This window comes from Phyllobates terribilis, unplaced genomic scaffold (assembly GCF_046119375.1).
Source record: "Phyllobates terribilis strain yellow unplaced genomic scaffold, ASM4611937v1 Scaffold_7154__1_contigs__length_39601, whole genome shotgun sequence".
NCBI lineage: Eukaryota > Metazoa > Chordata > Amphibia > Anura > Dendrobatidae > Phyllobates > Phyllobates terribilis.
The window spans coordinates 17,119-31,405 of NW_027369895.1; the positions used below are offsets into that span (position 1 = coordinate 17,119).

At 38.1% G+C, this 14,287-nt stretch overlaps 1 pseudogene; it reads left to right on the forward strand.

The window, feature by feature from the left end:
• The first annotated feature begins 9,547 nt into the window (after nucleotides 1-9,547).
• Nucleotides 9,548-13,858, forward strand: LOC141251497 (uncharacterized; annotated as a pseudogene).
• Nucleotides 13,859-14,287: the final 429 nt, after the last annotated feature.

Sequence of the window (14,287 nt, forward strand, 5' to 3'; positions counted from 1 at the left end):
GGAACTACCTCAAGTACTGCCGCCATTCAGATGAATAGAGCATCAAATTGACTTCATCACAGGGGCTACACTACCTAATATGCCAGCCTTCAAGATGAACCCAAAGGAGAGTAAAGAGGTAGAGAATCAAGTGCAAGAGATTTTGAAGAAGGGCTATGTTATGCAAAGCATGTCACCTTGTGTTGTGCCAATTTTCCTAGTGCCTAAGAAGGAGGGCACATGGAGAATATGTGTGGACTGTAGAGCCATCAAAAACATAACCATTAATTAGAGGCACCCCATACCTAGACTTTATGATATGCTAGATGAGCTCCATGGAGCCAATTACTTCTCCAAGATTGTTCTTAAGAGTGGCTACCACCAAATCAGAATGAGGAAGGGTGATGAGTGGAAGACTGCATTCAAGACTAAGTTTGGCCTCTATGAATGACTTGTCATGCCATTTGGCCTCACCAATGCACCATCTACTTTCATGAGACTCATGAACCATGTCCTCAGAGACTACATTAGCAAATTTTTTGGTGGTATATGACATCATCATCTATTCTAAGTCCTTACAAGATCATGAAGATCACCTAAGGGAAGTATTATCCAAACTTAAAACTGAATGCCTTTTTGCTAACCTTAAGAAGTATGATTTCTACTCTGATCATGTCACATTTCTTCGCTTTGCAGTAAGCTCAAGAGTTTTAGAAGTGGAGAAACACAAGATAAAGGCAATCCAAGAATGGGCAACACCAACTAGTGTCATACAAGTAAGTAGCTTCCAAGGACTAGCTAGCTTCTATAGAAGATTGGTGAGGAACTTTAGCACCATAGCCTCACCTCTGACTGAGCTCACAAAGAAGAACGCACCCTTCACTTGGGGTCCAAGGCAAGAGCAGGCCTTCCATGAGCTCAAGATGAAGTTAACTGAGGCACCACTGTTGGTGTTGCCTAGTTTCTCCAAGCCATTTGAAGTGGAGTGCAATGCTTCCAGCCTTGGAATTGGAGGTGTGCTTATGCAAGAGGTCAAATCTATGAGGAATAAATGGACTTTGGAACCATCTATACACACTATAGAGACAAGGGTCCAATGGACAAGTATTACTTGATTGATGGATTCTTGTTCAAGGTGGAAAAAGTGTGCATTCCTAGGTGTTCCTTAAGGCTCTTTCTTGTTGAGGAATCTCACAAGGGAGGACTCATGGGACACTTTTGAAGGGGTAAAACTTATGCCATGATCTACACTCATTTCTTCTGGCCACACATGCTTAGAGATGTAGAGCCTATGCTTAGAAAATGCATTGAATGTCTTAAGGCCAAGTCCAAAGTGAAACCTCAAGGATTATACACACCACTGCCCACGCCTAGTGCACCATGGTTTACATTTGTATGGAATTATAGTGGGATTGCCTAGGATTAGGAAGGCTAGAGATTCTATCTGTGTGGTGGTGGATAGGTTTAGTAAGATGGCACACTCCATGGCTTGTCATAAAATTGATGATGCTACTAATGTGGCTAACCTATTCTTTAGTGAGATGGTAAGGCTACATGGAGTACCTAGGACCATTGTGAGTGATAGAGACACTACATTTTTTAGCCACTTCTGGAGAACACTATGTGGAAGGGTAGGAACTAGATTACATGTTTTCAACATCCAGCCACCCACAACCTGATGGGCAAACTGAAGTGACTAATAGAACTATAGGTACCTTGCTTAGGGAAATGATTAAGAAGAACCTTAAGTCTTGGGAAGATCTGCTACCTCATATGGAGTTTGCTTACAATATATCCATACATTCATCCACATATATGAGCCCATTTATGTGTGCTTATGGAACTAACTCCTTAACCCCTTTTGATCTTAGTCCTTTGCCTTGCAAAGAGAAGTGTGGCTTCAGTGCAGAGAACCAAGTGGATCACATCAAGGAGCTACATGAAAGGACTAGGTTGGGGCTTGAAAAGCTTGCAAAAGATGCGGCTAGAAGCAAGAACAAGCATAGGAGGAAAGTGCTATTCAAGGAAGGAGATCTAGTGTCGATGCACCTCAGGAAGGAAAGGTTTCTTAACCTAAGGACTCCAAGATCTCTCCGAGGGGTGATGGATATTTCAAAGTGCTAAGGGTGGTCGGTGAAAATGCCTTTTTCATTGACCTACCTTTGGAATATGGAGTCAACCCCACATTCAATGTAGGAGACCTCACGCTCTATGAAAAGGAGCATGATGACATCATGGAGGAAGATGAACCAATGGAACCCTTACACATCAAAGATGGAGATGGCATGAGGTCAGGCCCTTTTCAAGAAGTAGTGGATGATGGAGGACCATTCTCTAGGCCAACCACACAAGAGCCAGTCACAAGAGCCAAAGCAAGGAAGCTAGAAGAAGACCTTGACAACATGGTCAAGGAAGCTACTTTGTGCACCTCCATGGCTCATGAGAATGCCATTGCTTCCAAGCTTCTAGTATGTCTCATAGGAGAAATTACTCAATAATTTCCATGACAAGTTCACAGCTCAACAAGTACCCTACGATGGCTTTGAATTCGACCCATGTTACCTCTTGGCAAGTTACCGTTAGAGACTTGATCTCACTTTATCTCAAGGAATTTGATAAGGGTATTTTATACGTAATTTATTTATTTTTAGAGTGCTCTAAGTCCCCGGTTCCATAGGGGTATATAATCTCTCTAAAACTAAGTTTCAGGACCTTTTGCCTTTTTGAAAACTTTACTTGTAATAGTCACAAGAACACTTGTGAAACCCCCCCCCCCCCCCCTCATGGTTCATGCTAGAAATATGTCAGTCTTAGGTATTTTCTGAAGAGTAAATCCGAGAGTCCCTGCCACAAATCACACTAGACATCCTCTTGGTGCTTTAGGAGTCATTATCTCCTCTTGTGTTGAGTTGTAGGCAAATGGTCTTATTTTTTCTTCATGTTGTGTAAATGTTAAGTCCAAGATGATCATGTTTGGGTAAGGGAGGTTTGGATCACCAATCTATCTTTTCCTATCTCATTCTCTTGTTTTCTTAAGATAGTGCCCATTCAAGACTATCTTAGTTTTGTTGTTTCTTTCTCTTGTTTTGCTTGTGTTGTCTAGATCGAGCTAGAAGGGAGTCATCCCTACATCAAGTGGTATCAGAGCTCAGACTGACTTCCCAAACCAAACCTTTAAATCAACCCCAAAACCTCCTTGCAACTACACTGGTTGCAGGAAAAAAAATAGTCCAATACCAAAATTTGTCTCTTGTGTTCTTGTTGTTACTCTTGCTAATATGGTGAGATCTTTTGCAGGAAGGAAACCAAAGACTTGTTCTTTAAAGTTTATTGAGGATAACTAAGTTTGAAGAAGGAGTGTCAAGATCACACCTTGCCAAACCGACGACCCAGGCAGAATATAGAGATATGTGGTTGTGTGAAGCCACAAAAGCTTGAGCCACCCTCAAACCAAACATGTCCCCATTGTGTCCCATCAAGTCACATTCGTATTCAAGGTTGTTGACTTCAAATTCCAACAAAGATCAAAGGAAACGGGTCGAAGGAGAACGTGTGGGAAATCAGCTACAACAGCTTGTCATTCACCCTATTACCGAGTGGGCAATAGTTGGGCATACACCCATTCTGATTCGACCCCCTGGAAATTCGCCTTGTGCCAGAGGCCAAGTCATCCGTGCCTTTTCACCAAAAAGTTACATACCTTATTTTAACATATTTTGTTTTCCAAAGTTGTAATAAAACAGGAAAGAAAAACATTTGGAAAACCGGTGCTTAAAAATAAAAAGAAATAGCACCTTAAAGTAGTCTTGTGACTTTTTATGGTAACATTTCTTTTCAAACCTTTTGTACCTCTCCATTTGACTCTAAAGACATCAAAGACAAGGAACAAAGAGGATTTCCATGAGCCTCTCACACCCAGCCTAAGACCTAAACCCTCTTTGGCTTAGCCGGCAATCAAGTTGCCAAGGCTTCAACCCTCTCATTACCTCACCTATCTTAGACACTTTGGACTCAAAATTAAGCTTCTCAAGTCTACATTCAAGTTTGAAGCCTGAGGTAACCCCCTAACTTGTTTCCTTAAGCTTAAACACTTGTTTACTTTACATTTCTTGCAATTCGAGAGTAGTCAAGTAGTGAACCTTGAGACCCGTTCTTACCTAGCTCTTGAGTTTGTTTATTGTGATTAATTGTGTGTATTTATTCCTTGTGTGTTACTATTCACAAAGTAGCAAAAGTGTAGGGAGCACATTGACTTGATTGGAGAAAAGATAGCCACCAATATCACTACCCGAAACTTGTTATTATACTAACACTTAACCAATTTCAATGTTTGTTTCTTGATCATGTCAGAATCTAACCTAGGCTCACTCTGTGGCTCTCAAACAGACCCTACACCACCCGTTCACTCAGACCAAAGCCAAACTAACCAACCTGAGATGACCTTCCTCCTAAGGTCCCTTAATGACCATGTAGCCTCACTTACTAGTAGGATAGCTACCTTAGGAACAAGAGTGACCGTGCCTAGGACACCACCTATCCCACTTAATACTCAGTTTGACATTGGAGGACCTTCAACCTTTCCATAAAATGCATCCTTACCTAATCAATAAGAAGAATACATGGGAAGGGCACACCCTTGTCAAGAACCAATTAGGAGAGCTCATAGAACTTAAGAAACACATGCCACTCACCTTCCATGTATTCGTGTTCAAAGGGAAGTTTCTGAACACAACTCCCCTGATGTGAATAGGTATGATGATGAGTTTATTGATGAAATGTAGGGTGATAGGTTCATGGAACAAGGAGGGTGGGATAGAAGACCAAGAGACCAAGGGAATAGACCAAGGGAACGAGAAGATGGTCTTGGCAAGGTGAAGGTCAAGCTACCCACATTTGAAGGCAAGTGTGATCCATACCTATGCATGGATTGGGATAATAAGATGGAGAAAGTGTGAACTTTCCACAACTTCCCTGAGATAAGAAAGGTTCAATTTGCTGCCCTGGAGTTCCAAGGATTTTCCATGATGTGGTGGGACAACTTAGTTAGAGAAAGAAGAGACCATTATGAACCAACAGTGAACACTTGGCAAGACATGAAAGCTTTGATGAGGGAAAGGTTCATACCTGCACACTACTCTAGAGAACATAGACAAATACTTGAAAGTCTTAGGCAAGGGTCCATGAGTGTAGAGGAAGCCTTCAATGCTGTGAAAGTGGCTATGACAAAAGTCAATGTAAGGGAAGATGATGAAGCCACCAATTCTAGGTATCTTAGAGTACTCAACTCTTCCATCTCTATGGAAGTCGACATGCATCCATACAATACTAGAACTAAGCTTCACCACAATGCCATAAAAGTTGAATGAAAGCTCAAGGGTAGAGCTTTCCAAGGAACAAAGACAAGTAGCTCCAACAATGCTTGGAAAGGGAAGGTTGGAACTTTTATACCTAACCAAGCCAAGGATGTTAATTCTCATAGGGAGCCTTAAAAGGGAACATCAAACCAGCTTTCTAAGCCCCAAGGCACCACTTTTGGGAACAAGGGAAGTATTCTAACCCTCCTAATTCTACTAGTCATGTGAATCCTAAGACTAGTAACATTTAATTCTTTAAGTGTAAAGGGAAGGGTCATTATATGAGAGATTTTCCTAACAAGAGAACTATGATAGTTATCCCTCTAGGACAATAAGACTCAGAGAGTGATCGAGATGAAAACCATGACCTTAATCACATAGATGAGCATGAAAATGAATTAGTTGATGAACATGAGCTAGAATATGACCAAGTCAAAAGTTTGATATGCAAGAGAACTTTAAGTGCTCAATCTGAGATAGTAGAAGATAACCAAAGAGAGAACTTGTTCCATACTAGGTGTTTTGTCAAAGAAAAGGTGTGTGAATTAGTTATAGATGGAGGGATTTGTTGTAACATTGATAGCACTGAATTAATAACCAAACTTCAACTTAACTCTGTCTTACACCCTAGGTCTTATATTTTACATTGGATGAATGATTGTGGTGAATTTAAGGTTCATATACAAGGTAAGGTGACTTTTAAGATAGGCCGTTATATAGACACCATCTTATGTGACATACTACCTATGAGACCTTTTCATATACTCCTAGCAAGGCCTTGGCAACATGATAACAGAGTGAACCATGATGGTTTTGTAACATGTACACTTTCTTATTCAATGATAAGCATATTACTCTCAATCCTATACCCCCTTACAGATATCTGAGGCAGTAGAGCAAAAGAGGAACAAAGAGAAGGGTAAGGCTAGTGACAAGGTGAAGGAGCAGGGCACATGCACGGATAAAGTAAGGAACAAGGTTCAAGGGCGAGACAAGGAACAAATTGTATTGCTATCTTCAAGGGAAGAAATCCATGATCAATTTCTACCTAAGGACACAAGGCTCATGTGAATGACCAAGACTCACACCATGGCCTCATAAGGAAGCTTTGAAGGACTCCCTCCTTCCATACAACAAGTACTAGAATCCTACAAGGAAGTGTTCCCTGAGGAACTACCTAAAGGACTGGCACAATTTAGGGGAATAGAGCATCAAATTGAATTCATCCTAGGGGCGACACTACCTAATATGCCAGCCTACAAGATGAACCCAAAGGAGAGTCAAGAGATAGTGAATCAAGTGAAAGAGCTTTTGAAGAATGGCTATGTTAGGCAAAGCATGTCACCTTGTGATGTGCTAGTTTTGCTAGTGCCTAAGAAGGAGGGCACAAGGAGAATGTGTGTGAATTGTAGAGCCATCAAAAACATAACCATTAAGTATAGGCACCCCATACCTAGACTTGATGACATTCTAGATGAGCTCCATGGAGCCAATTGCTTCTCCAAGATTGATCTTAAGAGTGGCTACCACCAAATCAAAATGAGGAAGGGTGATGAATGGAAGACTGCATTCAAGACTAAGTTTGGCCTCTATGAATGGATTGTCATGCCATTTGGCCTCACCAATGCACCATATACCTTCATGAGACTCATGAACCATGTCCTCGGAGACTACATTAGCAAGTTTGTGGTGGTATACTTTTATGACATCCTCATCTATTCTAAGTCCTTACAAGATCATGAGGATCACCTAAGGGAAGTATTATCCAAACTTAAAACTGAATGCCTTTTTGCTAACCTTAAGAAGTGTGATTTCTACTCTGATCATATCACCTTTCTTCGCTTTGTAGTAAGCTCAAGAGGTTTAGAAGTGGACAAATATAAGATCAAGGGTATCCAAGAATGGCCAACACCAACTAGTGTCACACAAGTAAGGAACTTCCAGGGACTAGGTAGCTTCTATAGAAGATTTGTGAGGGACTTTAGCACCATAGCCTCACCTCTGACTGAGCTCACACTGAAGAACGCACCTTTCACTTGGGGTCCAAGGAAAGAGCAGGCCTTCCATGAGCTCAAGATCAAGCTAACTGAGGCACCACTCTTGGTGTTGCCTAACTTCTCCAAGCCATTTGAAGTGGAGTGTGATGCTTCCGGCCTTGGAATTGGAGGTGTGCTTATGCGAGAGGGAAAACCTATAGCTTTATTTGGTGAAAAACTCAAAGGTGGTACCCTCAACTACTCTACTTATGATAAGGAACTATATGCTTTGTTTAGAGTCCTTAAGACATGGCAACATTATCTATGGCCCTCGGAGTTTGTCTTGCATACTAACCATGAGTCACTTAAACACTTTAGAATCCAAGACAAACTAGATAGAAGGCATGGTATTTAGATGGGTTCATTGAAACTTTCTCTTATATTATCACGTATAAGAAAGGGAAAGACAACATTGTTGCAGATGCTTTGTCTAGGAGACATGTCTTGCTCACTACACTTGACTCTAAGGTGCTAGGCTTTTCCTAAATCAAGGAGCTCTATGATGAATACATGGACTTTGGAACCATCTATACACACTGCAGAGACAAGGGTCCAATGGACAAGTTTTACTTGTTTGATGGATTCTTGTTCAAGGTGGACAAGCACTACTACACAAAATGCATTTTAGCCCGTGACTTATTAGCCCGGTATATGACAATCCGGGATTAATTGTTGCAATAGACACAATCGGATAGGGCTGTTTTTTTATAGGTGCAACCTATCTGCCCGGATATATTTGTTAACATCCGGGCTAAAAACGTAGATACCACCTTTATGTAATCAACTTAAGAGCCCGGTCGTTTTGTTTTTTGATATTCCGGACTCTAAACTCCCCCTAAAATTTTCCCGCATCCCCTATTTTCATATCCGGGTTTTATATTAACATGATCTCGGATTATTCGTGCGGGAGTATTTGTTTTTGATTTTTTTAAAAAACCCTAAAAATGAGCGCAAATGTTTGGCGCTTATTTCCTTCCCTTCAACGCCGCATTCTCCTTTCTTCTTCAATGCCCCATTCTCCTTTGCTTCAACATTCCCAATAGCTTGTCTTCACCACTCCTGGCGGCTCGTCGATTGTCTCCTATCTGAAATTAATCACCAAAATTGTGGAGGATCCAGATTCAATGGAGCTCCACTTATTTATTTTCAGTTCCCTCAAATCTGGCAGTTCAGGTTCCCAATTTTATCAGTTAAATTGTCGAAACTCGAAGGCGGGCTAGGGAGAGATTGGGAGAGGGAGATGGGAGAAGCGGCAACTAGCGACGATTTGCTTCTCAAAAGCTTCTTTGCCGAATTCAGCCTTTGTTTTCGCGGTAAGGCGTAAGCTTTGCCTAGTTTTAATTCTAATTGCATCGAGTTCTTATTTATTTAGGTAATATTCAGAATTAGGGTTTTGTTATTGGGCATTTAATCTCAACAGAGGGTAATTGCAGCTGCTGGCTTGCAAATTGCTTGGACATGATCTTAGGGTTTTGATAAATTAATAGAAAAATTGTGATCCTTAGAAGAGTAAAAGGTTGCGTTTGGATGCAGCTATCTGGACTTTGTTGTAATTCTACATTTCCCCAGTGAGTAGGTGCATGTGAGCTTCAAATGTTTAGCATTCAGTGCTAGGATTTTGCAGGTCTCAAAGAGCATGTGGAAGTTGCTTGACGATTTGTATGTTTGTGCCGGATTAGCTTAAAGTTCTAACTTTTCTTACTGAATGGCAACAAATTGAGGTTAAACAGATAACATGATAGTATATTTTGAATCATAAATCAGCAACTCATATTTCCATTCAAAACAGGATATCTTATATGCTAGATCATATTACTCTATGTTGCTTGACACGTGATCTCCAAATCTTGTAGGATACTTTCATGCTTCAATTTAAACAAATATGAGCATATCAATCTACCATTTGATTCTTCAGTAGAAGATGTGAAGAAGCAATATCAAAAGGTTAGTCTCTCTGACTCGGTAAACATTCAGGACGTTCATCCTGAAATTGTGAGTGATATCTGGTTAGTCTCTCTGATTTAGTGAACATTCGGGATGAACTTAAATAGAAATTTTCTTTTATTAGTGCTACTAAGATTGTGAATGATTATGCAAGACAATAAAGAATATACTGTAGTTGTACCTAAATTATTGTAACCTTGGAACTAATGCATGTGATGTGAAATAAAGTGAGTTATGTCTGGTATTGCAGGGACATTAAACTTGTGTCTTTTTGATGTAAAATTTTAGTTCAGTCTTGATTTGCAGTTAGTTTTGAGCTTCTCTGTTTTGTTGGCTGAGTTTTATGACTAGTTAATAGTATACATGATATTTGGTTGAAGTAGTTGGTTAAAGATAATTAGTTTTCCTCGGTGAGATGTATTTGTTAGATTGGTTCTAGTGGTGCTCAGCTGAAGATTATGTGTCAATATATGTCTTCCAGGTAGAACCTATCATTCCAAAGCTACCCATGTCTGAGCAAAACTCTAAGGCTACACCTACCCTTTTAATTACAAGAGATCAAGTATAGCCTTTAAATTGTGTTCACTTTATTCAATTGCTTAATAAATGTGTATTAAATCGTGAACAATATACTGTTTTGATTCTATTAACTAGCAATATCTTTAATGGACTTTTATTTAAGTTCAGTGAATATGTGAATATGACATGCCTATCAATTATTGATATATTCAGGTATATTTTGTGTTCTCATTGATTTCATATTGATTTGAGGCTGTGGTGCATGAAGATATGATCCGTGAAAGCTAGCTAACAAGGAAGAAGAACGCCAATTTCTTAGAGGATTGGATTTGCGTCTTCCTCCCTTACTATCACTGGATTAGATCTTATCAATTTAATGAGTACTTGCAGAACTATGTTGTTGCTGGTGTCACTCTAGGTGTCATGCTTATTCCTCAGGTGAATCTCATTTTAATATTTGTGTTCGAGTTCAAATAATTTGCAATTGAGAATTCGGTGGAGAAAGACACTTTAGATTGGATTAGCATAGACAATTCTTTTGTTTCTTGCAACTTCACTTCATATGGCAATGAATTCTATTTCTTTTATTCTGTTTTCTTCTTATTCTTCTATTTTACGAATTTACAGAGCTCATGATTCGTTAGCAATTCTCCTATTCGAGAAAAACTCAATCGTGTCAAGCAACTATTGTTAGATTGGGTTATCTAGACTGGATTTCCTAGATAGGCAAGAGTACTTTTCACGACTTACCTATCCTTTTTTATGTTGGTTAAGTATGTTTGAACTTATAGTGTTTTCTTTGTTGCAATTGGCGACTAAATAGTTATATATATGCTAGATACAAGTACAGATTGCACATATAGAATTGTTCGTCGGTGTTTTCTCCATGATTTTTGATCATTCATTCATGTCCTGCATAATAAGTGTAAATTACTTACTTTCTGAGTCTTGATTTTCTGGATTGCATATTTTCCACAAGTCAGTTGCTTAATCACAATGTACCTGGAATGAAAAAATTTGCTTTCCAAGTACTTTACTTTGTCATTTTATTCCTATTAAAGTGATGATTGAATACTTTGTTACTCCGGGTCATGTCTTATGCAAAGTTAGCTGGGCTAAGTTCAATATATGGACTCTGTAAGCATATATCTTTCCTTTAGGAGGGGATTAGCATACATCCAGTACAACATATTGCATGTTGTTTTATAATTCTATAAACAAGCTTGTTTATTTTATTAGATGAACTTTTTTCCCTTGTGCAACAGATGCTGGGGTGATGCATGTATTCATGTATGCCATTTTTTGGTCATCACGACAGCTTGCTGTTGGTCCTGTGGCTTTGGTGTCCATCCTGGTCTCTAATACATTAACATTGTTGATTCATCTGATGCCTTATACACAAAGCTTGCAATTTTATTGGCTCTTATGGTTGATGTGTTGGAATGCATAATGGGACTCTTAAGGTTCAGTTTGTAAATTTATGGCTAATTTAATAGGAATTTTGTGTGTGTTTCAGACGCTTATTTGCTTTTTTCTTCATTTTCTTTATAGGTTGGGATGGCTTATTTGTTTCGTTAGTCATTTGTGATTTCTGGTTTTACTACTGCATCTGCTATAGCGATTGCCTTCTCTCAAGCAAAGTACTTTCTTCGATATGACATAAGTAAGGCCACGAAAATCGTTACCCTGATTGAAAGTATCATTTCTGGGATAAGTGGGGCATGTTGCACGTGCATGTCTGATTCCATTCTAAATTTTGCTCAGTTCACATTTTCATTCTATTTTTCTGTTTATGTATGCTTTGTAGTATTTATTTTCCTTCTAGAAAATTTCCATGTCATGTATGCTTTGTAGTATTTATTTTCCTGCTAGAAAATTTTCAGTGATAAGACATTGCTCTTAGTTACTTAAACTCATTTTGTCACCTATCATTTTTCTGCTTTTCTCTTCATCAGACCTGGTTCAGTAATACACTTATACATAGATCTCTCATGTGCATTCTATTGTGTTTTAAGTTAAGATAATTTGAGCTCAATTGATTCAATATATCCTTGTTCTTTGTGAGAAAACTTTCACGTTTAAATGTTCAGTTTGTCTCTCCTTTTGTAGTTCACATGGCAACCATTTGTATTGGGATCATGTATTCGAGTTGTGCTCCTTATTATGAAGCATTTGGTAAGACTGAATTACATTCTTTTTGTCTGATACTTTGCATTGTATTATGTGACCTGATTTGAATTAATATCCATTATGACCATTTATGTTTAGGGGAAAACAAAGAAGTACTTGCGATTTCTTTGTGTAGCAGGCCCTCTTAAGGGAGTTGTATTGGGTACAGCTTTTGTGAAAATAATTAAACCGTCTTCCATTAGTGTGGTAAGAATGCATGAAAATGATTTTTTATTTAAGAAAATTAAATTAAAATTTATGACCAAAACATAAATATGCACCAATCTTGTTCATATTGCAATTTTAATATGCGAAACTGAATACATTAACAAACATGCATAAATTCATTTTCAATCTTGCTTCTTTGGATTTCATCAACCATATCTTGTGATTTATAATTCCTTGATAAGTAATAGTAACTTAATCCACCATTTCATGGAAGAATTAGCCATCTCCATTTTGCCTGGTAATAAGAGAGATTAATGAATGACATATCACTGGTTTCGCATACTTCACCATCTTGATTCCAACTGTATGCCTTATCACTGGTGTTGTTATACTGGTAAAAGAATATCCATACTTTCTCTTCCCACTTTCTTCATTTTCATATAGATTAGTAATTTACTTTAATTGCATAAGGACTCAAGGAATCCGTTGGAATAGCTAAAGTGTTGGCAGCAAAGAATGGCTATGAGTTGGATTCAAATCAAGAGGTATTCTAACTTTATTGATTGGCAATCAAAGGTAAACTTTTTTGTAAAATCAAACTTTATCACTTGCAGTTATTTGGTCTTGGAGTCTCCAACATTGTGGGATCATTCTTCTCATCATACCCAACTACAGGTCAAAAATTTTCTTTTACCAAATTGATGTCTTATGATTTATTTCCCGATTTATTCTCACAACTAGATCAATGCATAATCTCATCTCTCATAATAAACTTTTATCTTTCAGGCTCCTTCTCTAGATCATCTTTGAACAATGAGAGTGGTGCAAAAAGGGTTTTTTCAAGAGTTATTTTGGGGACAATAATGGGATGTGCTCTTCTGTTCATGACTAAATTATTTGAATACATACCGCGCGTTTTTGTTAACCTTTGTAATTTGTATGCTTAAGAGAATGTTACTTAAAATATACCTAATTTTCCTATGCTATTTGACAGTGTGCTCTAGCTGCCATTGTGATATCTGCTGTTATGGGCTTGGTGAGTTTGTACTCCAAATCCATATGTTCGTGTCTTTGGCTTTTGTTCTTGAGCTTTTATCTTTGTCTTTGCAGATGGACTATGAAGAGGCTATACCTTTATGTCGTATAGATAAAAAAAAAATCTTTGGACCATAACTTTTTTAACTACTTTATTCCTTAGTATAGAGATTGGTGTTCTTGTTGGGGTAAGTAAACACTTACTTAATAAGAATGAGAATCAATAAGGCATGTGTTGATCTTCATCATTTCTGAATTTGTAGGTTGGAGTTTCACTTGCATTTGTGAATCATGAATCAGCAAACCCCCATATTTGTGAGTTAATACAGAACATAATTCAAAAAGTGTGCTTGAATAGCTACTAAATTTTCATTCAGTTGATCTTCATAATGTTTTGCAGTTGTTTTGGGTCGTCTTCCAGGCACCACATTTCTGTGATGCTCATTATTGCTCAAGGTTTGTGTAAAGCTTTACAATTTGAACTTATTCCTACCATCTCCTATGTTTTATCTCTTTAGTTGCTACTTTTTAGGTATTTTTTACTATCTTTATTGTTGATTTTTTTTATAATTATCTAAAATATGTTCATTATTATTTGCAGGATGTCAAATGTCAAGAATGATTTATCTAATGAAGGTGGATTTGGATCGATGAAACAATGTTGAAATTCATTTGCATTAAGACAATCAATCAATTAGGACTATGAAATTAAGTGAACAATTATATTGTGTGTTGGATGTCAAAATACTGATGTATGATATTTGGAATATTATAACTTTCAAATTATTAATATATGTTATACATTGTTGAAATTTCAGATTATTAATGCTGATATATACAAGAAAGTGAATTATTATTGGGACCTTTTATCATTTTGAAAACTTTGTTTTAGGCTTTTCCTAAATCAAGGAGCTCTATGATGAATACATGGACTTTCGAACCATCTATACACACTGCAGAGACAAGGGTCCAATGGACAAGTTTTACTTGTTTGATGGATTCTTGTTCAAGGTGGACAAGCACTACTACACAAAATGCATTTTAGCCCGTGACTTATTAGCCCGGTCTATGACAATCCGGGAT